General features: G+C 32.8%; 1 long non-coding RNA gene across 1 annotated transcript in view; it reads left to right on the top strand.

Moving 5' to 3' along the window:
• LOC143044254 (uncharacterized) overlaps positions 1–27381 on the top strand; it is a 48264-nt gene extending 20883 nt beyond the window's left edge. Inside the window, exons 2-4 of the long non-coding RNA XR_012968610.1 lie at positions 7386–8387; positions 8873–9082; positions 20101–27381. This is a non-coding gene — a long non-coding RNA (uncharacterized LOC143044254). The remainder of the gene's footprint in view (positions 1–7385; positions 8388–8872; positions 9083–20100) is intronic.
• The last annotated feature ends 254 nt before the right edge of the window (positions 27382–27635 follow it).

The following is a 27635-nucleotide window of genomic DNA, read 5'->3' as shown; positions in this document are numbered from 1 at the left end:
TACCCACCCCTAAACCATATGAGGGGCAGATCCAGGATTTTAGGTTAAGAGGGCACTAACTTAAATTTTCGCCGAGCAGAGCGAGGCTAAAAAAAATTTGAGGTAAAATTATCGGAATATTCTTTATTAAGCTGAGAACAACCCATGCTTTGCAAATTTAAGGAGGGTGCAAGCCCGCAACACCCCCCCCCTGAATCCGCCCCTGCATATATTCAAGTATAGGACAATATAATAAATAAAATAAAATATAGGGGGAGTCCCTGGAGTTACCCCACCCCCTCCTGTTTGAGAACTTTGAAACGGTCGAGATCCACACCCCTTAACCATATATATTCATGTTTGTGACAATATGAAAAATCAAATGAAATATAGGAAGAGTCGATGGGGTCACCCCACCCTTCCTGTTTTAGAATTTAAAAATGGTCCAGATCCCCACCCCTAAACCATATATATATTCATGTATGGGACAATATAACAAATCCTAACCCCCCTCATATATGCAGTGCTTTTGAAACCTTGATAACATATAAATTATTTGCCTTTTTAAAATAAATAAATCATTAGATAAACATGAATGTACTATATATGAATGTTTAATGTTGAGGCAACATTGCCAGTTTTCATAATTACGGTTGCCTTGGTTTTTGGTTAACTGCCTTCAGCGCTTACAGCGCTTTGATTTTTTCATATTTAATATTTCATCATTATATTTTTTTTTTACTGCATATTTTAGCGATGAAAAGGAAACCTTTTATTCTAGATATTTTAAAATTTTCTGTTTTTATTTTTATAGACTACAAATTTTGAAGTTATTTAATTTGAAACATAGTTTTATTATTTAATGAGGACCTATGATATTATTTTTTTTACTGTGTGTATATTAAAGTACAATTGGTATTTGCTTCAAGATATTGTTTCAGATTTTTTTTTTTCTTTTATTATTCATAATTTTTATATTTAAAGATTTCATTTACCAGTAAGAAATTTTTAGAAATTTCTAATTTGTGGGCGGGGATGTTATGTTTATCTTTTTAATACTGGTTAATGAAATCATTACAGTGTGTACTGGCTGGTCATTATCGCGTATGATACGATTTTGACACGCCTACATAGCTAATAAATATTCATGACTTTATAGATAGGAACAGCACGTGTAGCCTAAACTGGGAGAGTTGTAGATTTGTAGGATAACTGTACATATGTAGTTTTGAAAATATAGAATAGATACAAAAATATGTGTTTTTAATATTAGTATCCGAGCAAGTAAAACACGGATCTATCATGCTCAACTGGCCGCCAGTTGAGCTAACAATTGAGGGACAGTTGAGGGCTAGCTGGCCATCAGTTGAGCAAATAGTTGAGGGCCAGTTGAGGGCTAGCTGGATTTTTGCCATGCAAATTAGGTAGCCCTCAACTTTCAATGCTCAACTTTATGCAAATTAGTTGAGCAACGTTGAGAAAATATCATAGTTGAGGGCTAGGTGTCCAACAGTTGAGCAAATAGAGTTGAGGGCTACCTGGCCAACAGTTGAGGACCAGGTCATTAAAAGTTGAGGGCTAGGTGGCCAATAGATGAGGGCCAGGTCATTAAAAGTTGAGGGCTAGGTCTTTAAAAGTTGAGCATTGTGTGGTAATTGCACACTGATGACTACACATTGTAGAAAAAATTTAAATTGTGTATTTTTATAGCCAAAATACTGCTGAAAGATCTTAACTCACAACAGACTACATGAATGCTTTATCTTTGCCTTTTAGAAGTTATCTAGCAAATAAGAATAGATCTCTAGTTTTATACCAAATTGATTATATTAGAATATTCTTATTTTATTAGTAATACTTTCTAAAACAAATTGTCTTAATAATGAAATAAACATGTCTCCTGTCTTACACATTTTGACAATATATAAATTAATGCATAAATATATTGTCTAACTTTTTTCTTCACTCTTTAAAGTTTATAAAGAAAACACTTTAAATATCACTGTTTTGACCTAAAAGAGCATAATTATACACTTATTCAAAATGGTGGAAATCAAATCTAATCCAATGTACTTACCAACAGATGTTTCCAGAAATATGTGTTAAAACATCAGTCTAAATCCAAGAGTCATGTCATCAGAAGAATACACTGCACTTTTCAATGTCAATACAGTTATTTGTAACTTTTTTTATCTACATTCATTGTAAAACTCATATTTTATTCATGATAGCTCAGAAGACATCTTTGCTTGCCATGTGCATGCTCAAACCCAGTTCAAATTTTAAATGTTTGAGGTTCTTTTGGGTATTGTGACAGTGTGATCACTTTGAGATTTGCCCCTAATAATAACTGTTTATTACCTAAATCTTGAATATTTGATATATCTTATAATAAAAGAAATACTGTTTGTTTTTTTATCTTTATGTCAAAGATTTAGTTAAGTTAAAATACAGAAAAATGAATAAATTTGAAAACATGTGCTTCCCTTAATTTTGCCTCAAACTTTGTGTACATTTATAAATAATACTTCCTGTCCATTTGCACTAAAGACAGATAAAACAGATGGGACATAACATTTATATCACCAGGTCATATTTCTAATTGCTCAACTTTTGCTCAACTATTAAAAAAAAATCAAAGTATGAACGCTCAACTTTTCCTCAACTACAAAAATTTCAAAGTCTGAATGCTCAACTTTTCCTCAACTACAAAAATTTCAAAGTCTGAATGCTCAACTTTAGCTCAACTACAAAAATTTCAAAGTCTGAAAGCTCAACTTTTGCTCAACTATATAAAAACCAAAGATCAATTGCTCAACTTTTCCTCAACTTAATGGCCAGCTTCAGTTGAGGGCCAGTTGAGCGACATCTATCCAACATACAGTTGAGCTAAGATGCTCAACACCTAGCCCTCAACTATTTTGCTTAAAACAGCTAGCCCTTAACTGTCCGCCACATGGCCATCACCTGGCCCTCAACTTTTTTTTCTGTAGGGGTAGGGCTGATAATACATGCGATATGAAAAATGCCATGTAATAATCTGATATTATCACGATTATTGAAATTAGACATTTTTACAGACAAATCTTTTGTTTGATTATCTTTCTGCTTTTCAACCACTGTGTTTCGAGCTTAGAAAAAAAAATAACAGAAATGTCATCTCTTAACATGCTTAATTTCATTTCTTTATTTCCTTCAAGTGTTCATGCTATCTGACATCTTCTCATGTCAAAAAGCATGTTATGATTGAAATACAAAATATCAAATATTAAACGTTCAGAATAAATCAGTTTTTTTAGCTCACCTGGCCGAAAGGCCAAGTGAGCTTTTCTCATCACTTGGCGTCCGGCGTCCGTCGTCGTCCGTCGTCGTCGTCGTCGTCGTCCTGCGTTAACTTTTACAAAAATCTTCTCTGAAACTACTGGGCCAAATTTAACCAAACTTGGCCACAATCATCATTGGGGTATCTAGTTTAAAAAATGTGTCCAGTGACCCGGCCAACCAACCAAGATGGCCGCCATGGCTAAAAATAGAACATAGGGGTAAAATGCAGTTTTTGGCTTATAACTCAAAAACCAAAGCATTTAGAGCAAATTTGACATGGGGTATTATTGTTCATCAGGTCAAGATCTATCTGCTCTGAAATTTTCAGATGAATCGGATATTTCGTTGTTGGGTTGCTGCCCCTGAAATGGTAGTTTTAAGGAAATTTTGCTGTTTTTTTGTTATTATCTTAAATATTATTATAGAAAGAGATAAACTGTAAACAGCAATAATGTTAAGCAAAGTAAGATCTACAAATAAGTCAACATGACCAAAATGGTCAGTTGACTACTTTAGGAGTTATTGCCCTTTATAGTCAATTTTTAACCATTTTTTCGTAAATCTTAGTAATCTTTTAGAAAAATCTTCTCCTCTGAAACTACTGGGCCAAATTTAACCAAACTTGGCCATAATCATCATTGGGGTATCTAGTTAAAAAAATGTGTCCGATGCCCCGCCCAACCAACCAAGATGGCCGCCATGGCTAAAAATAGAACATAGGGGTAAAATGCAGTTTTTGGCTTATAACTCAAAAACCAAAGCATTTAGAGCAAATCTGACTAAGGGGTAAAATTGTTCATCAGGTCAAGATCTATCTGCCCTGAAATTTTCAGATGAATCGGACATTCCATTGTTGGGTTGCTGCCCCTGAAATGGTAATTTTAAAGAAATTTTGCTGTTTTTGGTTATTATCTTGAATATTATTATAGATAGAGATAAACTGTAAACAGCAATAATGTTCAGCAAAGTAAGATCTACAAATAAGACAACATGACCAAAATGGTCAGTTGACCACTTTAGGAGTTATTGCCCTTTATAGTCAATTTTTAACCATTTTTCGTAAATCTTAGTAATCTTTTAGAAAAATCTTCTACTCTGAAACTACTGGGCCAAATTTAACCAAACTTAGCCATAATCATCATTGGGGTATCTAGTTAAAAAAATGTGTCCGGTAACTCGGCCAACAAACCAAGATGGCCGCCATGGCTAAAAATAGAACATGGGGGTAAAATGCAGTTTTTGGCTTATAACTCAAAAACCAAAGCATTTAGAGCAAATCTGAGAGGAAGTAAAATTGTTGATTAGGTCATGATCTATCTGCCCTGGAATTTTCAGATGAATCGGATAATCGGTTGTTAGGTTGCTGCCCCTGAATTGGTAATTTTGAGGACATTTTGCTGTTTTTTTGTTATTATCTTGAATATTATTATAGATAGAGATAAACTGTAAACAGCAATAATGTACAGCAAAGTAAGAACTATAAAAAGTCAGTATGACCAAAATAGTCAATTGACCCACTAAGGAGTTATTGCCCTTCATAGTCAATTTTTAACAATTTTCTTAAAATTTGAAGATTTTCAATAACATTTTCCACAGAAAGTACTGTTATAGATAGAGATAATTGTAAGCAGCAAGAATGTTTAGTAAAGTAAGATCTACAAACACATCACCATCACCAAAACACAATTTTGTCATGAATCCATCTGTGTCCATTGTTTAATATTCACATAGACCAAGGTGAGCGACACAGGCTCTTTAGAGCCTCTAGTCTTGGTCATTATACATGTTATATTTATATATCAGTAAATTAATCCCAGGTAAATAATGACAATGCACGACAGCACACTGTATTAGATGCTAAATACAAAATGCATAAGAGGGACTGTCTCAATGCATGAGTTATATAATTGTGTTATCATTATACTTGATATTTCATAAACATTCACATTATTAAAAACACTTATGTTTTGTCAATAGGCAAATAGGTTCTAACATAAAAATAATTTTTTAAATGCAACCTAGTCTTTATTGTTTTCCTTGCCAATCTACAAATGAACTTTGATTGTTGAAATATACAATGTCACAGGTTAGCCTATCCATAGAGGGACATTATCAAAGACATTATGAGAATCTTTGTTCTGAGGATATCGAAAATTTGCAGATTTTTGTCGAGCCTGCAACTTTTGTTGCAGAAAGCTCGACATAGGGATAGTGATCCGGCGGCGGCATTAGCTTACTTCTTAAAGCTTTATATTTTAGAAGGTAAAAGACCTGGATGATTCATACTTTGCAAATAGATTCCTCATGTTACGAACTTTCCGTCAGTCACATGTCCAATGTCCTTGACCTCATTTTCATGGTTCAGTGACTACTTGAAAAAAAAGTTAATATTTTTTGTAATGTTAAATTCTCTCTTATTATAAGTAATTGGATAACTATATTTCATATGTGCGTACCTTGCAAGGTCCTCATGTCTGTCAGACAGTTTTCACTTGACCTTGACCTCATTTCATGGATCAGTGAACAAGGTTAAGTTTTGGTGGTCAAGTCCATACCTCAGATACTATAAGCAATAGGTCTAGTATATTCAGTGTATAGAAGGACTGTAAGGTGTACATGTCCAACTGGCAGGTGTCATCTGACCTTGACCTCATTTTCATGGTTCAGTGGTTATAGTTAAGTTTTTATGTTTTGGTCTGTTTTTCTTATACTACATGTATATGCAATAAGTCTACTATATTTGGTATATGGAATGTTTGTAAAGTGCACATGTCTAGCTGACAGGTGTCATCTGACCTTGACCTCATTTTCATGGTTCAGTGGTCAAAGTTAAGTTTTTGAGTTTTGGTCTATTTTTCTAATACGTTATGCATTAGGTCAACTATATTTGGTGTATGGAAATATTTTATGATCTATATGTCTGTTACCCAGGTTTTATTTGACCTTGACCTCATTTTCACAGTCCATTGCTAAGTGTTAAGTGTTTGTGTTTTGGTCTGTTTTTCTTAATTTATAAGCAATAAGTCAACTATATTTGTTGTATTGAAGAATTGTTAGCTGTACATGTCTGCCTGGCATGGTTCATCTGACCTTGACCTCATTTTCATGGTTCATTGATCCATGTTTCGTTTTCTTGGTTAATGTTGAGTTTATGTGACAGTTGTAATAAAGCTTTATAGTTAGGTCTATCAACATAATATCAATGATTAGTAAAGAAGGCAAGACATTTCAGCGTGTGCACTCTTGTTGTTATTGTCTTAGATATCATTATAATATCTAACATCTAATACTATTAATTATGATTTTAACCTCATTTTACATGATTACCAAAGCATCAGTAAATATATATTATAATAATATCTAAGACAATAACAAAAAACTGCAAAATTTCGACATCCTTTTGCAAATCCCAGTTTCTAAAAACTGGATTGCCTAATGCAAATTGCACAAACCAATCGAATTAAATTTAAGCACTCAGTCTACGATGGGTGCATTTATTTTGTTTATCATATCTTAAATGTTTTATTCCTGCATGGATGCCTTTATTTATTCTTAACTCGTTTTTGAAGCTGTCTGTACTCATGGTAGATGTTGACATGTCGAAATGTACTATATTGTATTATTTATAATTTATGTATTTCTCTGTCCAGAGTATTCTTGCATTTATTTGTACTGTATTCCTGTCATGTAATGTAATTTTAGCAGTGTAATTAACATTGCCATAAAGCGTGGTTTTACTTGCAACAAAACCAAGTTCAAATCACCTCTTAAAATGTCATGAAAATTCTAAATCTAAACCAAGCTAAAATATCAAGAATTTTCATGGCTAAACAAACATGTTGGTTTCATTTTATTTTTTTTGATTTGTTTTAGCACTGATTTTTCACACTTAACATTATGATTTCAACAGTTTATATTGAGGCCTTAAGTGCTTTAGCAGAAGGAGTTTATGATACAAGATGCCCGATTCTTATATTCTCTATATCTGGTGATAACTATATATATATTAAGTCATATTAGAAATTCTGTATACAATAATCGTAATCATTATTACTTATGACAAATGAACATTGAAATTTCAGATAAAGAAGTTACAATGAATTGCCTTAGCTGTTACACTGCTGTTGAAGGATTTATAGGAAAGAAATTTCAAAGTTATGGTGGATTAGTCGCATCTCATCCTTGGAAATTTATCATTGGGTATATTCTTGTAATGGGATTGTTTAGTTTAGGGCTTCTTAACTTACAGAAGAATGATGATCTAGAACAAACATTTACACCATTAAATAGTCAAGCAATTCAAGATAGAAGAACATTGTTAGGTTTATACAAAGATCACTCTCGGTCACACTTCAATTCATACAACAAACTTACATATGGACTCTATGGAGATGTAATATTTAAATCCAAAGATGGGGAGAATATTTTAAACACTACATATTTAAGGGAAATAAAATCAGTTTATCGCACAGTTCTCAACATCACTTGCAACAACACTCACGGATCTGTCTCAACATATGACGAACTCTGTGCAATGAGCAATGGCACATGCAATATTGAGGGAAACATTGTGTTGACCCAAGAGTTCAAAACAGCTATGTCAACAGGAAATATTCCCTATCCCATATTTCAAGGAAGAACTATGAACACATATTTTGGTAATGTAGAGTACACAAATGGAATATTGCAGTATGCATCCTCAATTAAGCTGAGATTTAACCTGCGAACAGATACTCAAAGTTACTTTGATACTAGCAAACTCTGGATAAAAGAGTTCCAAGAAGTAATGAAAAAACTTGAACATTCATCAATTGAAATAGCATTTGCACACACATATTCATTGGAAGAAGGATTGAACACCAATATTGGCGGAGATGTTTTATACTTTTCAATTACTGTTACTCTTATGTGTTTTTATGCTGGTTTTGCAACAAGCAACAAAGACTGCTTATCAGACAGACAGAATTTAGCTAGAGCTGCTGTTTTAGGCATGGGTTTGGCCATTGTTGGAGCTCTTGGATTTGTTAGTGCTTGTGGAGTTGAGTTTGTTGCCTTAGTTGGAGTAATGCCATTTCTGATAATAGGTATGATTGTTTTGTCATTACATGCATCAAACAAAAAAGGCATTATTTTTATGGAATAGAAGATATTGGGCATCAATGAAACAGAAAACAAATATCATTTAGATAAAAGAAATCTATAGATCAACACTATCATGAAATAACTACTATTTTGACTTGCATTTATTAAATATTAAGTTATAGGAATAATTTAATTTATTAAAAGGAACTTGAATTAAAGTATATATAAAAATAAGGATATGTTATGTGTATCATGTCGTATGGTTTCCATTGAGACAACTATCCACCAAAGATTAAATGAAGTGGAATAGTTACATCTGCTTCATTTGAACTTTGGTGGACAGATAGCAATTATAGGCAACCATAAGGCCTTCAAATCACAAGCTTTCATCCTGCTTCTCTTTTATAATCACCTAGTTATTGGCAGTAGCACTAAGATGTCTTTTTTAATGTCACCAATTGTGAACTTTATACATGACTGTTTTCAGGAATTGGCTTAGATGACATGTTCTTGCTGCTGACTGGGTTAGCCAGTACATATGATAAAGGTGGATCTGTAGAACCTAAGAAGAAAGTCATGATGACCATGAGAACAAGTGGAGTTGCAATAACTCTAACATCAATAACAGATTTAGTTGCTTTTTTTATTGGCATGACTTCTCCCTTTCTTGCAGTGAGAAATTTTTGTGTCTATACAGGTAATTCACTGACATAAGAACATAATTTGTATCTTTTAAGATTAGCATTTATATTTTACATTAATAATGTGATGATAAATGAACAATAACATGACAGCGGTAGTAGTATTGTCGAGCCTGCAACTTTTGTTGCAGAAAGCTCGACATAGGGATAGTGATCCGGCGGCGGCTACGGCGGCGGCGGCGGCGGTGTTAGCTAACTTCTTAAAAGCTTTATATTTTAGAAGGTGGAAGACCTGGATGCTTCATACTTTGTATATAGATGCCTCATGTTATGAAGTTTCCGTCAGTCACATGTCCAATGTCCTTGACCTCATTTTCATGGTTCAGTGACCACTTGAAAAAAAAGTTCAAATTTTTTGTAATGTTCTATTCTCTCTTATTATAAATAATAGGATAACTATATTTCATATGTGCGTACCTTGCAAGGTCCTCATGTCTGTCAGACAGTTTTCACTTGACCTCGACCTCATTTCATGGATCAGTGAACAAGGTTAAGTTTTGGTGGTCAAGTCCATATCTCAGATACTATAAGCAATAGGGCTAGTATATTCGGTGTATGGAAGGACTGTAAGGTGTACATGTCCAACTGGCAGGTGTCATCTGACCTTGACCTCATTTTCATGGTTCAGTGGTTATAGTTAAATTTTTGTGTTTTGGTCTGTTTTTCTCATACTATATGCAATAGGTCTACTATATTTGTTGTATGGAATGATTGTAAGGTGTACATGTCTAGCGGGCAGATGTCATGTGACCTTGACCTCATTTTCATGGTTCAGTGGTCAATGTTAAGTTTTTGAGTTTTAGTCTTTTTATCTAATACTCTATGCTATAGGTCAACTATATTTGGTGTATGGAAATATTTTATGATCTTTAGATCAGTCGCGCAGGTTTTATTTGACCGTGACCTCATTTTCACGGTTCATGGCACAATGTTAAGTTTTTGTGTTTTGGTCTATTTTTCTTAAACTATTAGTAATAGGTCAACTATATATGTTGTATAGAAGCATTGTTAGCTGTACATGTCTGCCTGGCATGGTTCAACTGACCTTGACCTCATTTTCAAGGTTCATTGGTCTTTGTTTAGTTATCTTGGTTAATGTTGAGTTTATATGACAGTTGTTATAATGCTTAACTTTATACTTAGGACTATCAACATAATATCAATGATTAATATATAAGGCGAGACATTTCAGCGTGTGCATTCTTGTATAAATTAATACTGGTATTGTGAAATGTTTTAAGAGTGTATATTACAGTGGGAGTTAAATAGAATCCTATTAAAACTTGTCGCTCAGATTGATATTTCTTATTTTGTTGACTTTCTTTAACCGACACAGTCAGAGGTCTTATTGCATGTTTTGAAATAAGTGATTTTTAAATCACTTATTTTAAGTAGCAAATTCAAGGTTTTTTCACAAATTGTGATTTTGTAGTTTTACAAAAATTTTAAACATAGGTTTAGATGATATCTTTTCATTAGTAAAATTGAAAAAAAAAGAACTTTATGCTTCTTTTAAGTAGAAAGGTTTCTGCCTTTGATGCAATCATTTAGCTTCAAATTCTATTTTAGTTGAAAAACAGTGCTATAATAACAGCGTTAATTAACAGACTTTCCCCAGCAGTGGGAGTATTTTTCCTGTTAAATTCAAGGTTTCATCTTACAGATTATGTATTAAATTCTACTGTTTTGCGATCAAAATTTCACTTTTCAGGGGTGTTGTAATTAATGGGGGTTATTGAAATAATGATACTTAAAGAAGTGATTTTTTGGAAAGAAACTGAGGTATGATACATGTACTTAAACAAGTGATTTTTATGTCATTATCCTAGATTCAGTACAAGGTCATCCATCACCTGACATGACCCAGTCATCCTATCAACACATGCTTGTTCTGATAATTTTAGCAACATAATTAGTTCCTGGATCATTAGTATTCAAAGCTACAATAACATTAAATAACTTAATCTACATGGTCTAGTGATTTATTTGTACTACTATACTAGGCGATGATTATTAAAGAAAGACAACTCTTACTTCCAACCTTTATGGACATTACTGTTACTTGAATAATCAGTTATTCAGAAAATCATTCATTTAAGTAAGTCCCCTGACTAAAGGCTAAATTTAACTTAAACTGATTTCTATATGCTTGTTTATAGGACACAAATTGGTATACTTTTCTCCATATGTCCTTGTGTCTGCCCATCTGCCTTTTGTCAACACTACAGACATGTCAGAGAATAATTCTAAAAAATAGTTTCACTAATTTTCAAGGAACTTTATATTATATAACTCAAAAATATGCTTTGAGCAATTTTAATATTTTGGTGAATTGTTTATATATATATTGACACAAGTTCTCTTCCAATATTTAAACATTTCTAATTTTTATATTACTGCATATATTGGTATCACTAGGTCGTCTTTGTTGTCCGGGTCAACATTTTGTTATTTGTCTCGCTTGACAGAGTCAAAAAGCGAGACATAGGTATGCCGTTTCCGCAATGGGCGGTGGCAACAATGTATTAGTTTGCAGGGCCGTAACTTCCTATGAGGCAGGGGAGTCAACTGCCTCCCCTGAATTTTCTACACCATTTTTAGCTCACCTGGCCCGAAGGGCCAAGTGAGCTTTTCTCATCACTTGGCGTCCGTCGTCCGTCGTCCGTCGTCGTCGTCGTCCGTCGTTAACTTTTACAAAAATCTTCTCCTCTGAAACTACTGGACCAAATTAAACCAAACTTGGCCACAATCATCATTGGGGTATCTAGTTTAAAAATTGTGTCCGGTGACCCGCCCAACCAACCAAGATGGCCGCCATGGCTAAAAATAGAACATAGGGGTAAAATGCAGTTTTTGGCTTATAACTCAAAAACCAAAGCATTTAGAGCAAATCTGACATGGGTAAAATTGTTTATCAGGTTAAGATGTATCTGCCCTGAAATTTTCAGATGAATCGGACAACCCGTTGATAGGTTGCTGCCCCTGAATTGGTAATTTTGAGAAAATTTTGCTGTTTTTGGTTATTATCCTGAATATTATTATAGATAGAGATAAACTGTGAACAGCAAAAATGTTCAACAAAGTAAGATCTACAAATAAGTCAACATGACCAAAATGGTCTGTTGACCCCTTTAGAAGTTATTGCCCTTTATAGTCAATTTTTAACCATTTTTCGTAAATCTTAATTATCTTTTACAAAAATCTTCTCCTCTGAAACTACTGGACCAAATTAAACCAAACTAGGCCACAATCATCATTGGGGTATCTAGTTTAAAAATTGTGTCCGGTGACCCGCCCGCCCAACCAAGATGGCCGCCATGGCTAAAAATAGAACATAGGGGTAAAATGCAGTTTTTGGCTTATCACTCAAAAACGGAAGCATTTAGAGCAAATCTGACATGTAGTAAAATTGTTTATCAGGTCAAGATCTATCTGCCCTGAAATTTTGAGATGAATCGGACAATTCGTTGATAGGTTGCTGCCCCTGAATTGGTAATTTTAAGGAAATTTTGCTGTTTTTGGTTATTATCTTGAATATTATTATAGATAGAGATAAACTGTAAACAGCAAAAATGTTCAGCTAAATAAGATCTACAAATAAGTCAACATGACGAAAATGGTCTGTTGACCCCTTTAGGAGTTATTGCCCTTTATAGTCAATTTTTAACCATTTTTCGTAAATCTTAGATATCTTTTACAAAAATCTTCTCCTCTGAAACTACTGGACCAAATTAAACCAAACTTGGCCACAATCATCATTGGGGTATCTACTTTAAAAATTGTGTACGGTGACCCGGCCAACCAATCAAGATGGCCGCCATGGCTAAAAATAGAACATAGGGGTAAAATGCAGTTTTTGGCTTATCACTCAAAAACCAAAGCATTTAGAGCAAATCTGACATGTGGTAAAATTGCTTATCAGGTCAAGATCTATCTGCAACAACAAAAGAAAGAGAATTTTTAACGACCTCAGCTGGCTATACAACCCTTGCACAATCAACTGAATTTTGCAGAAATCATGAATAGGATAGATTGCCCTTATATGATAATTTTTTATTACCTTTTTGCTTTTTTTGGCAAAGTGGGGGGGGGGGGGGGGGGTTGCGCAACAACAAAACTACTTCACACCTTTCTCATTACTTTGCATTTCTTGTTAGATAAATTTTACAAAAATTCTCCCCTGAAACAACTGTTGAATTTAAACAAACTTGGTTTAAATCACCACTAGGATATCCAGGGACAACTGTGTATGATGACCGTGCCTGCCCACATGGCTGAAATAAAACATAGGTTTCAAATGCACTTTTTAGTATTATATCTCTGAAACTAAATGACAGTACAACAGTTGCATTTATCATGCAACAATTGTAAATAAAAATATCAGGTGAGCGACACAGGGTCCTTGGACCCTCTAGTTTTTTGAAGTAATAAAATGATATATTGACAATATGTACACGAAGAACTCAAGTTGAATTTATATTATGAACAACACAAGTTTACAGTTGGAACGGTGTTATCATGATACGTGATATATATCTGTCATTTTCCGCATTTTTCATCGACAGTGAACCGTTTCAGTATTTGTTTTACTTTTTTTCCGTGTAGCCGTCCGTAGACCTGTTATTCAGTATTCGAACGAGAACGCATATGAAACTTTGCCCTCGATAGTTTTGAATAAAACTTAACTATTCATAATTATTTAGGGGCTCAATTAAGCAGAGGAAGTTTCCTTTGTATTATGAATCTTTTATTATATCGGAAATTCGTTACCGGCTGAATGAGCTGTTGGATCGTTTTCTTTACCGTCTCCCTATCGTACGAGAACATTATGGTCAATGGCATTATGCCTAAGTAGTTAAACACGCCCATTCGTTGTAGCAGAGACTTTCTATACTAAGTATATACTAGTATAGAAAGTCCCTTGTAGTTATATACATGTCTGTTCAGCTTTCAACAATGGCATACAAACAATATTGAAATTCACGGTCCTCGATAAAAAAAATATCTTGCTTTATATGTTTTTTTTTAAACTAACCAGTTTGATTTCTAACAAAAATATCTTTAAATACAGATATTAATTGTTTGTATAATTTAAAAATTGCTTCAAGGATCCAGCAATACTGATGTTTCTTAAAGTAAGGAAAACAGGTCATTTTTAGCCATATTGAGAAAAAAATCTGCGGTCACAATGTATTTATAAATGTTAATAATTATAGGTCAAAGTACAGCCTTCATGACGGAGCCTTGGCTCACCCCGAACAGTAATCTCAGCTTGTTTTTGCATAAAAATTGCTTCCAGGTTCAAGCAATACTGATGTTTCTTAAAGTAAGGAAAACGGGTCATTTTTATACGACCGCAAAATTTGAAAAATTTTTCGTCGTATATTGCTATCACGTTGGCGTCGTCGTCGTCGTCGTCGTCGTCGTCGTCCGAATACTTTTAGTTTATGCACTCTAACTTTAGTAAAAGTGAATAGAAATCTATGAAATTTTAACATAAGGTTTATGACCACAAAAGGAAGGTTGGGATTGATTTTGGGAGTTTTGGTCCCAACATTTTAGGAATAAGGGGCCAAAAAGGGCCCAAATAAGCATTTTCTTGGTTTTCGCACTATAACTTTAGTTTAAGTTGATAGAAATCTATGAAATTTTGACACAAGGTTTATGACCACAAAAGAAAGGTTGGGATTGATTTTGGGAGTTTTGGTTCCAACAGTTTAGGAATTAGGGGCAAAAAAAGGGCCGAAATAAGCATTATTCTTGGTTTTCGCACAATAACTTTAGTTTAAGTAAATAGAAATCTATGAAATTTAAACACAAGGTTTATGACCATAAAAGGAAGGTTGGTATTGATTTTGGGAGTTTTGGTCCCAACAGGTTAGGAATAACGGGCCCAAAGGGTCCAAATTAAATTTTGTTTGATTTCATCAAAAATTGAATAATTGGGGTTCTTTGGTATTCCGAATCTAACTGTGTATGCAGATTCTTAATTTTTGGTCCCGTTTTCAAATTGGTCTACATTAAGGTCCAAAGGGTCCAAAATTAAACTTAGTTTGATTTTAACAAAAATTGAATCCTGGGGGTTGTTTGATATGCTGAATTTAGAAATGTACTTAGATTTTTAATTATTGGCCTAGTTTTCAAGTTGGTCCAAATGGGGGTCCAAAATTAAACTTTGTTCATCAAAAATTGAATAAATGGGTTCTTTGATATGCCAAATCTAACTGTGTATGTAGATTCTTAATTTTTGGTCCAGTTTTCAAATGGTCTACATTAAGGTCCAAAGGGTCCAAAATTAAACTAAGTTTGATTTTAACAAAAATTAAATTCTTGGGCTTATTTGATATGCTTTATCTAAATATGTACTTTGATTTTTGATTATGGGCCCAGTTTTCAAGTTGGTCCAAATCAGGATTCCATATCAAGTATTGTGCAATAGCAAGAAATTTTCAATTGCACAGTATTGCACAATAGCAAGAAATATCTAATTGCACAATATTGTGCAATAGCAATTAATTTTCAATTGGACTTATCTTTCTTTGTATAGAATAGAAGTTGATAATATATGTTGGAAATTTGCCAGACATGACTATGATGTCATTTTCTATTTTTATTTGCCAATAACTTTATGTAAATAACTTCATTGGAAATTTGCCAATATAAAATGTTGCTGATGAAGCTTTTTTTCCTTATCTTATCTAAAATGTTTTTAGATAATGTATGTTGGACATTTGCCAGACATGACTATGATGTCATTTTCTATTTTTATTTGCCAATAACTTTATGTAAATAACTTCATTGGAAATTTGCCAATATAAAATGTTGCTGATGAAGTTTTTTTGATTGTTTTATACAATAAACAATGTATATTCACTTTTACTACCAACCAATCTTTACCATTCAGTGATAACAAGCACTTTATTTTACATTTTAATATTTTATGATGTATTTAAAAGAGTAGTTATTGTTGCAAACTCCATTAGAAATTTGAATTGATATCAGTTTTGGAAAAAGGGAAACGGGGATGTCAAAAAAAAAGGGGGGGGGTTTAAATTTTTCTCATTTCAGATTTCATAAATAAAAAGAAAATTTCTTCAAACATTTTTTTGAAAGGATTAATATTCAACAGCATAGTGAATTGCTCAAAGGCAAAAAAAAATATTTTAAGTTCATTAGACCACATTCATTCTGTGTCAGAAACCTATGCTGTGTCAACTATTTAATTTTAGCTTTAAAAAGTTTGAAGAAGAAATCTTTAATTGATTTGTAAAATCTTGACATTTGTTTTGTGTAAAAAAAAACATGTAATGTCAAAAATTTGATCACAATCCAAATTCAGAGCTGTATCACGCTTGAATGTTTTGTCCATACTTGCCCCAACTGTTCAGGGTTCGACCTCTGCGGTCGTATAAAGCTGCGCCCTGCGGAGCACCTGGTTAGCCATTGACTGAGAGAAAAAAAAATCGGCTTGTGGCTGCGCCCCCATCCCCCCGGGGCCTCAATTAGTGGACCCCAAACCCCTGCCTCCCCTGAATTCGAGCCCTATTTACGGCTCTGGTTTGTGATTAGATCTAGTTTATGGTGAACCACTAGTGGTAAGTCAAAGATATTTGGTATGCAGTTGTATAAGTATTGGCACATTTCATTACCATGGAGATTATTGGGCCCCACCCCCTCAGTTATGGTTTAATTGACTTTGAAATTTTGCTTAGTTTTTATTTATTAGTTTGTGATTAGGTCAGTTTATGAAGAACCACTAGTGGCAAGTTCATGATAATTGGTATGCAATTGTATAAGCATTGGCACATCTCATTTCCGTGAAGATTATTTTACCCCAACTCTCATTTATGGTTTATTGACTTAGAAATTTTGCTTAGTTGACATGTATTAGTTTGTGTTTATGTTTGTTTAAAGGGAACTACTTATGATAAGTCAATGGTATTTGGTATGCAGTTGTATTAGCATCAGCACATCTCATTTCCGTAGGAGGTTGTTTAGTCATGTACCTACAGTCATGGTTCATTGACTTAGAATATTTGCAAAACTTGCATGTTATAGTGTTGCTGTTTTAATTTCATTTAACACATTTGCATTATCAAACTTACAAAAAAGCGAGTCATATATATAGTAAACACAAGATTTATGACCACAAAAGGAAAGTTGTGATTGATTTGGGGGGGGGGGGAATTAATTGATAAAAAATGGGGAAAACAAGGATGTCCTGGTTAATGGACAATTACTTAAGTACAAAATATAAGTACCGGTAAACGCAATGTAAGGGAGGAAATTAAAACACAACATTGACAATTACCTCCATTATACTGCTTTTAAATTATGTATAAAAAAATGTTGTATTGTCTTGAGATGATAAGCTGTCAATTTATTTTTAGAAGTTACATTTTTAAAAATGCTGATGAAGGTAAATTTAGCCATGATTATGTAGGTCATTTTCTATTTTTATGATGTATTTAAATGGGTTATTATGGTTTTAAACTTCATGAACTCCATTGGAAATTTGAATTGAGACTATCGCCATATCTTGAGGGAAAGATATTTTTTGGGGAAAAAGGTGGGTGTTGATAAAACATTAAGAGGGTGGGGACAATTTGTTCTCTAGATTTCAGAAATTAAAAACAAAATTTCTTCTAAGAATTTTTTTCTTCCAAAACACAGGTTAAAATGTGTGTGAGGGCGGGGTACCAAAAAAAATATGGGCTAATAACCAATTCAAGTTCTTTGACTACAGTCTACAGTTATTCTGTGTCAGAAACCTATTATGTGTCAAATACTTAATTACAATCCAAATTCAGACCTGTATCCAGTGCGAATATTGTGCATTTTGGTCCGAAACTGTTCAGGGTTTGATTTCTGCGGACATAACATGCTGCTCATGGCAAAGTAATTTATTACTATTTGGAGTTTTGTACATTGTTATAAAATAAATTGGGGTATTTTCCAGCTTTAAAACTCAAAAACACTTTGAGCAGTTTTCATAAAACTGTGGTGACTTGTTTAAATCTATTGAAACAGGTCCCTTATGATGTATTTTTTTCTTTTTCAATATTTGATTTGACAATTAAGAGTTATGGAACTTTATTTGTTGAAGAATTGCTGAAAACTGTCAATTTTTCACATTCTCATGCAACTGTTATCAAATTTAATTGTTAAAAAGTTAAGGCCACTTATTTTTCAACTTGAGGTAGTCTTAATAGTGCCAATAATTCATGTTTTGTGTTAGTTGATGCCACTCTTTGCATATCTGTTTTTAGATCTATTGTTTCATTTCCCTCATTCTTTTGACAATGTTTGAAGGAGTGCAAATTATTCACGGGAAAATATAAATTTGTGAAAAAGATTTTAGTGACTCACCTCATCTGTATTAACTGATGCTTTGGAAATCATGTAAAATAAGGTTAAATCATAATTAATAATATTAGATAAAATGATATCAAAGATAATAACAAAAAACTGCAAAATTTCCGTAAAATTGCATATTCAGGGGCAGCAACCCAACAACGGGTTGTGGAATTTGTCTGAATATCTCAAGATAGATAAATCTAAATCTGATGAACATTTTTGCCACCTGTCAGATTTTCTCTAAATGCTTTAATTTCAGAGATATAAACCAAAAAACTGAATTTTACTCGTATGTTCTATTTTTAGCCATGTCGACCATGTTTGTTGGAAGGTGGTGTCATAGGACACATTTTTTGTCGAGCCTTCGACTTGAGTCGAAAAAGCAAGACATAGCTATCCTACATTCCGTCGGCTTCGTAGTCGGCGGCGGTGGCGTCCACAAATATTCACTCTGTGGCTAAAGTTTTTGAAATTAAAATAACTTTCTTAAACTATTCTGGATTTGTACCAAACATGGACAGGAGCTTGTTTATGATCATAAGATGGTATCCTGAAGTAAATTTTGTAAAAATAAAATTCCATTTTTCCGTATTTTACTTATAAATAGACTTCGTTTTTCTGCCCGGAAACATTACATTCACTCTGGTTAAAGTTTTTAAAATTTTAATAACTTTCTTCAACTATCCTGGATTTGTACCAAACTTGGACAGAAGCTTTTTGTGATCACAAGATAGTATCCAGAAGTAAATTCTGTAAAAATAAAATTCCATTTTTTCCGTATTTTACTTATAAATGGACTTCGTTTTTCTACCGGGAAACATAACGTTCACTCTGTGGTTAAATTTTTAAAAATTTTAATAACTTTCTTAATTTTTCCTGGATTTGTACCAAACTTGGACAGAAGCTTGTTTATGATTAAAAGCTAATATCTTGAAGGAAATCTTGTTAAAATTGTGTACCTGTTTATCTGTATTTTACTAATAAATGGACTTCTTCCAGTTGAAATTACACACAGTCTGCAGTTAAAGTTTTTAAAACATTTTTAAGATTCATAATCTCTAATGGACAAAAGCTTCTTAATTACAATCAAAAGATAGTATCAAGAGGAATATTTTTATTATTTTTTTTCCTCATTTTGTTGAGTCTGCAATTAACAGCAATGTAGGCGAGACACTGGGTTGGGCGGAACCCTTACAAATTTTTACCCTAGTGATGATTGTGGCCAAGTTTGGTTAAATTTGCCCCAGTAGTTTCAGAGGAGAAGATTTTTGTAAAAGTTAACACACTACGACAATAGACAACGGAGGCCAAGTGATGAGAAAAGCTCACACTGAAATTTCATGTCAGGTGAGCTAAAAAAATATTGGTTTCCATTCTGTAACTTTATTTTGCCTTGACCAAATGAAATACACAATACTTATTACCACAAAACACGATCCTTAGTTCTACTGCCCATCTTCTCACTAGTCATTCCATCACAGGTTGAATATTTGGTTAAAAGTAGTCAACCATGAAGTTGTTGTCACAGCAACTAGAGACTCTGGGCACATGTTCATTATGATATGAACTTTTAAAAATATACGGACCAATGGGATTTGAATGCAAGCGAGTCATGGTATACTCTTGTTTTATTTTAAAAATTAATATCTATTTTTAGGTGTGGCAGTGCTGTTTGGCTACCTTAGTTATATCACATTTTACTTGGCCTGTATAACACTTAATGAAAAACGTGTACAGAAAGGTTTACATATCCACACATGTAAACCCCTTCCCACTCCTGGAGAACTTGAAGAGAAAGGGCAGCCATATAAGTGTTTGTGTACTGGAAAGGCTCCAAGCAAGAGGACTGATGTTCAAGGCTCACTAGAAAAATGCCCACCAAAAATACTTTCTAAAATAGTTCTTATGAAACCAGTGCAGGTTATAGTAATTATAATATTTGTAGCTTATTTGGGAATATCTGTATGGGGAGTCACTAATTTCAAAGAGGGGCTTGATGTTAAAAATCTTGTTAGTGAAGATTCATATTATTTCAAGTATCTCAGTTTTGATGAAAGTTTTACATCCAGGGGTATAATTGTTACACAGTTTAGCGTTGCTGGCAATGTTAGATACTCAGATCCAGAAACAATAAGGAAGATAGAAAATCTTCAGACCCATGCTGAAAGGGATGTGGATACATGTAGTAATTGCTCTATCAATTGGTTAAATGCGTACAGACAGACATCTTATTTTGATGGTTCGACTGAGTCAGCTTTTATAAATAGTCTTCAAACACAGTTCCTTCCTGCTTTCCCTATGTTTACCAATGATATAAGTTTCAGTGATGACAATACATCTATCAAAGCCTCAAGATTTTATGTATTTGCTTATGATATTATCGAATCTAAAGATGAGGGAAATTTTATGCTAAGAATGAGAGAGGTTGCAGCATCTTCCAATCTTCCAGGTGTTATAGCTTATTCTCCACCCTTTATTTTTACAGAACAATTTGTTGCCATATTACCAAACACTTTACAGACTTTGGGTATATCAGTAGCTGCCATCTTTGTTATTACTGCCATTTTTCTTCCCCATCCTTTGTTAGTTTTCCTTGTGACTGTAACACTCGTAATGATCCTAGTTGGACTCATAGGATTCATGTATTTTTGGGATCTGACCTTGAGCTCTATAACCATGATTCACATTGTTATGAGTGTAGGTTTCTCAGTTGACTTTAGTGCCCATGTATGTCATGGATTTATGGAAACAGCATCAGAAGATCGTAAATTGGGTGCTTGTGGAGCTCTTATAAGATCTGGTGGCCCAATTTTCAATGGAGCTATGTCGTCTTTAATTGGAATCATTATGTTGGCGTTTTCAAAGTCATATGTTTTTTTGTCTTTTTTCAAGGTTATGATATTGATCATCCTTCTTGGTGCTGCTCATTCTTTGTTTTTCTTGCCAGTTGTCTTGTCACTTGTTGGTCCACAATTTAAACATAGGGTTGAGGGAGCAGAATTAATGCCTATGAATAGAAACGCAAATGGGAACTGAGCAATTGACAGTAGTTTTTGTGACCCTTGCAACGAGGCGGTATGCGAGACGTATGTTTTACTATCTGGCAGTAGCAGCTCTAACTATTTGTTTAAAGCTTAATATTTCAGGAGGTATAGGACCCGGATGCATTATATCTTGTACATGTTGTATTCAGATACCTTATGTTACGAAATTTCTGTCTTTCAAAATTTGAGTTTTTTGCCATGTGAAGTATTTCACTGATTATAAGTGAAAGAATACCCATATTTGGTATGGCGTATGGGTTCCTTGCAAGGTCTACGTGTCCTGACTTGACCTCATTTCATGAATCAATGATCAAGGTTGAAGATATGCATTAAGGTCCATTTCTTAAATACCATATCTGATGTATGGAATGACTGTCAGTCTGACAGGTTTCATCTGACCTAGACCTCCTTTGAATGGTCATTGGTTAAGGTTCATCATAACAAATGGACAAAAAAAGCTGTATTTCCACCCCAAAAACTAATATGAGAACAGACTTACCTTACTAGTAAAAAACGTTTTAAGTCCTGGTATCCACTAGATTTTTGTCCTTTTATTATGATGAACCTGAATGTTAAGTTTTTGTGTTTTGGTCTGTTTGACAAGTGTACCTGTCTGTCTGGCAGTTATCATATGACCTGGACCTACTTGTCATGGTTCATTTATCAATATTAAATTTTTGTGTTTTGGTTTGTTTTCCAAGCAATAGATGAACTATATTTTGTGTATGGAAAGACTTTTATAGTTGCATGTCAGTATCATCAGACCTTGACCTCATTTTTTCTGGTTCATTGGTCAATGTCAATTATGTTTTGTATTTTAAAAGAAATGTAAGGTGTACATATGTCTGTTTGAAGGCGTTTATCTGACCTGAGTTTCTGTGATGTTTTAGTCATACCTTTTAATATATCTTGTGACTTATTAAACATAAAATGAATTGTCAATAAAGCATGCAAGACATTTCAGCGTGTGAACTCTTGCCTTAAAAAAAAGGTTATAATATATCCAAACAAGAATCCTGTGTAAACAGGAATATTTTCTGCTATCTAAGATTAATAACATTTTTATAATCACACATCTTTGGGCCATGTGTGCTATTGCCATCACTTGGCATTTGTGGTTGTGGTTGTTGTTGGAAGTAATTGTCTTTCAGTGTTGTTGGACTTTATTGTTTATTTTTAAAATATCTTTTCCTCCTTGACCTATGAACCAATTTAAACCAATACGTCAACTTCAGGTGGTATGTTTCGGACAATATGAGTATAAGGACCATATATGTATATATTCATACAAGATTGGAGTCGAAGGCACCTATCACATGTTGGAGTTGAACACACAGTCTCAGTGATGATGGCTAGTGATACAGTAGTTCTACTATTAAGGCCACTTGGCCACAGCACTCAATCTGCTATTGCTTTAATTAATGATTCAATCAAATACATACATTATAAATTCATATAAAGAATGACATTGTTTTGCTTTTTGTTCAAATTACACGTATAATCAAAATACATATATGCAATACTTATACAATGCAATTGAAAATACAGTTGAAAGTATCAACATATAGCTAACGTGTTTGCATAGAAAATTGGATGGATTAAAAGTTTATGTCATCTGTTATTGATTCTTTATGTGCCTGTCCCAAGCCAGGAGCCTGTAGTTCAGGGGTTGTTGTTGATTCTTTTCTGTCCAATTTGTTTTTCATTTATTATTTTGTTAAGACTTAGGTCAATAGTTCTTCTCAATTGAATAGTTACATATTTTTATGTCTGGGTCTTTTATAGCCTACCATAAAGTATGGGTTTTTCTTATTGTGGAAGGGTGTACAGTTGTCTATAATTGCTTCTTACTTCATTAGAACTTTGGTGGATATTTGTCTCATTGGCAATCATACCATATATTCTTATTTTTATATTGTTTGTTTAATCAATTTAGACAGTAGGAACTCATTCACATTATCATTATGACAAAAGGTACAAACTGCAAGCACTGATCTTCCATCAGTGGTATTTTGAAAGAATGTGTTAGTGTTAATACAGACTATTCATGGCAAGTTTCTTTTACTTGTTCATATATACTTTTGGGCTATAAACAATGTTTTATTGAATATGTAATTGCTGATGAATATATGTGTCTGATTTATAAATTCATTGGTTCTATTTTATTTTTATTTTATACAGTTTATTGATATTATGAATTTGAACTAAGGATGATACATTTGTATATATGATTGTCTGAATATTTTTAAAAAAGTAATAAATGACAGTTTGATACTTTTGGTAGATCTGAGTGTTATTAAATGATGTAAGTAATTCTGCCCTTTTACGGATAAATCAGCATGTGCAATACTTATGACGTTTCCCAGATGATATAAATCAAGAGTTAATATTTCTTTTCAGACAGGGCCAATATGGAAAAAGCAGTATTGGCTAATGGATTGATACGTAACATTCTATTCCAGTTTCAATTTTCTTACGCCTAAGCTTATGGACGTATGATTACGCATAAAATACATTTGTATCATATTTTTAACTAAATATGATAAAAAAAATTGCTTTGAAACGTCTTGAAACTGAAATATTTCACAGCCTTTTTAAGTACGACTTTCGATTACCATCACTGTTTCATTTCTGTTGATCAATCATCAGAACGCAGACATTTTAAGAGTTAAAATAGTCAATCTGTCTGATTTATTCTCCCCAGCTACTTTTATATTTGCCATAAAAAATGAATTGTAATAGCATAAGATTAAAGATCTGGACGAGAATTCAGAAATTACATCTGACATGTTGACAAAAAATCCTTTGTAAATTTCTGTATCTTCTTCATGGTAAACCTCTTTGTTTAATTGAAGGATCATTTAATAAAAGTGTTATCAACTGGTTGTTTCTGTATTGGCCCTTTTACAGATTTTCGATCAGCTGTATTGGTCCTCAACTCTTCGAGTCCCGGGTCCAATACAGTTAACCTCACATCTATCAGAGTGCCAAATTTCCAATACAGTAACAGCCAGTAAATAATATCAGATTATGACATGGCATTTTTCATATAATGAGATGTATTATCAGCCTGAGGTTCAATATCAGCCCAATAGCCGAAGGCGAAAGCGTTGATATTGACGGCAAGCTGATAATACATCTGATATGAAAAACTACATGTTATAATCTTTTTATCATATGCTTCAAAATGGAGAAATAAAACAGTTAAATATATTGGTCCATTTAAGTCGTTCTGAAGTAGAAGTTCAAAAAGTAAAAAGGTTTACGTCGGAAGATAATTGTCATAAATCCAATGTGAAAAACAGAGGAGATAAACAATTAATAATATAATATATTTTTATATTGACGATAAAAAAAGTATTCTACAAAATATAAAGAACACTGTTTTGAAAGGTCAACAACAATTTTGTAAAGTAGCTTTTTAAATTAGGCTTTGAAAATGCATTTATTGTATCATTTGATTTTTTTGGCATTTCACAGAATATATTTTCCTGTTTTCTAATAATTGTTTTGTATCCTACTTATTATGTTTTTAACCCAACCATACAATTGATTTTGTTTTTGGGAATTTGCTGATTAACTCCGGAATGCCATGCGATAAAGTTACAGAAAGGCATGTGATAAAAGCTGAAGCATGTGATCATTTTTTCATATTAGTGCGCTAAACAACAATTCAAAAAATATTGAATTTAAGTAAATTAAATGCAAGTATCATACTGTAAATAAGACCAGTTATTTACTCTAAAGATATGATAATACTATAGTATTGCTTACATTCATCAGCAGGTGCTTGTTCTAAGTTGTTTTAATCAACACCATCAACTGTTAATGTTCACTTGTTTATGTTATGAATACTGTTACAATTGTGCCATAAATATTCATGCTTATAGTTTTGATGTTTAATATATTTTTAGTCAGTATTGTATATAGCCTTTTTCACAGAATAAGATATATTGTATGTTATTTTTGTCGAGCCTGCAACTTTTGTTGCAGAAAGCTCGACATAGGGATAGTGATCCGGCGGCGGCGTTAGCTAACAAAAAAGCTTTATATTTTAGAAGGTGGAAGACCTGGATGCTTCATACTTTGTATATAGATGCCTCATGTTACGAAGTTTCCGTCAGTCACATGTCAAATGTCCTTGACCTCATTTTCATGGTTCAGTGACCACTGTTAAGTTTTTGTGTTTTGGTCTATTTTTCTTAAACTATAAGTAATAGGTCAACTATATTTGTTGTATGGAAGCATTGTTAGCTGTACATGTCTGCCTGGCATGGTTCATCTGACCTTGACTTCATTTTCATGGTTCATTGGTCTTTGTTTAGTTATCGTGGTTAATGTTAAGTTTATGTGACAGTTTTTAATAAAGCTTTATACTTAGGACTATCAACATAATATCAATGATTAGTAAAGAAGGCGAGACATTTCAGCGTGTGCACTCTTGTTTTAAACATGTATTAATTTTTTTAAATTTAGGGTAAGACTTATTTTGCATGGAGAATAAAAAAGCAAGTTAAGGTTTATTATATCAATTATCAGAAAACAATTTGAGAAATAAAGGGTTTATGAAAAAAATTGCAAAAACTGTTATTTCAGTGTAAACTTTATTTGTTTGTATTTTAGCAGTTTTATAAAAATCAGTTGTAATACACATATGTTTTTAATTAAAAATGTGACAAAGTTTAAGCATAAAATTTATGTCATCTTATTTTTTATGATACATGTTTATATTGAAAAGACTAAATTTGTTATATGCATTTTCTGAAATAGAAGAAGTTGCTAAGTTAAAGGATTTGTGACCTAAAGATAAAGACCAATTAAAAAAGGTTATGCCACTTTTATGAACTTTTACATTGATAATCTCATTTTATTATAACTGATTTGAACTTAAAGTTTTTTAAAACTCCAATTAAAGAAACAAGTAGAGTTATTTTATTTATACTTGAAGGGCTAAGCTTTCCAAGTGCTCTGTGTCATTTCTTTAATGTTAAGATGCAGTAAACTTTGGCAACCAACTCGAAAGTTAATTCCCTTGCAATAAACAATCAATGAATGAAATAATTTGTGAATAATAGATTATAGATTGGTAATGAACGATTTAAAAAGTGCATACAGGACTTAGTTCAGTATATATGCATGCATTGGTCCAATATTTTTAATAACATTAAAAATTACAAGAAACTCTTATCAAATGACTTTAACTTCATTTATATGGGGGAATATCATTCAAGGACAGTTTAAGTAATTTTACAAACTGTTGGTAAAAGCCTTATAGAAACATCTGTTGTCCCGCATTTGTGTGTCAATCTTTTTTTGTATGCATTATCAAGTCTTCATTTTCTGTCAGATTTAATGAACTTTTAAATGAGAGGTTTTTATACATTTGTTTTATTCTCTTGCTTTAACAATATACAGGGCATATGTTGCCCATCCATTGATCCATCAATCTCTCGGGTCTTTGGAGTTCTCTCAGGTCTACATTTCTAACAGATTTAATGACATTTAGAGCAACCCCAAGTGTTATTAATACCAGGAAAAAAAATTATTCTGAAAATTGTATAATATTTCAATCCTACATTTGTTGTTAGATTTTCATGAATTATTGGAAATGATATATGAGGTTTATATGACTTATTTTTTTGGAAAACTAAATGATATTTGCACTTTGACTTTATTTTTGAACAAATTAATTATGAAATGTGTTGGTGACATAAGGACAATGTTCCCTTATGAATTCAAACTTAAACAATGTAAAACACATTTTAATTATTATTTTAAAATGGTGTAATGTTAGACACACATTTATTTAAAAAATACTCGTTTACAAAATGTTATATTGGTTTTTATTGCTTTGTTTTGCTTAAGCTTTAAACAGTAATAAAGATTAAGCCTGATTATTCTGTGTCCTTTTTCTATTTAGTCAGATGTTGTTATTCAGAATATTTTTACTGTTTTCAATAGAGTACTAGTTATCAAGACGTACTTTTGTGCAGGTCTTATCCATCTCAATGGGAATTATTTCAGATTCACTATATTGGTTGGTATTCAAAATACATAGAGGAGAAAATAACAGTTTATAAATTTGAAGGGTTTGCCTGTAGTTTATTAATCTTCATCAGGAACTCTCAACCTGACAATTCGAAAGTAA

Source organism: Mytilus galloprovincialis, chromosome 9, assembly GCF_965363235.1.
Source record: "Mytilus galloprovincialis chromosome 9, xbMytGall1.hap1.1, whole genome shotgun sequence".
Classification (NCBI taxonomy): Eukaryota; Metazoa; Mollusca; class Bivalvia; order Mytilida; family Mytilidae; genus Mytilus; species Mytilus galloprovincialis.
This window is presented reverse-complemented; position numbering and strand designations above follow the sequence as displayed.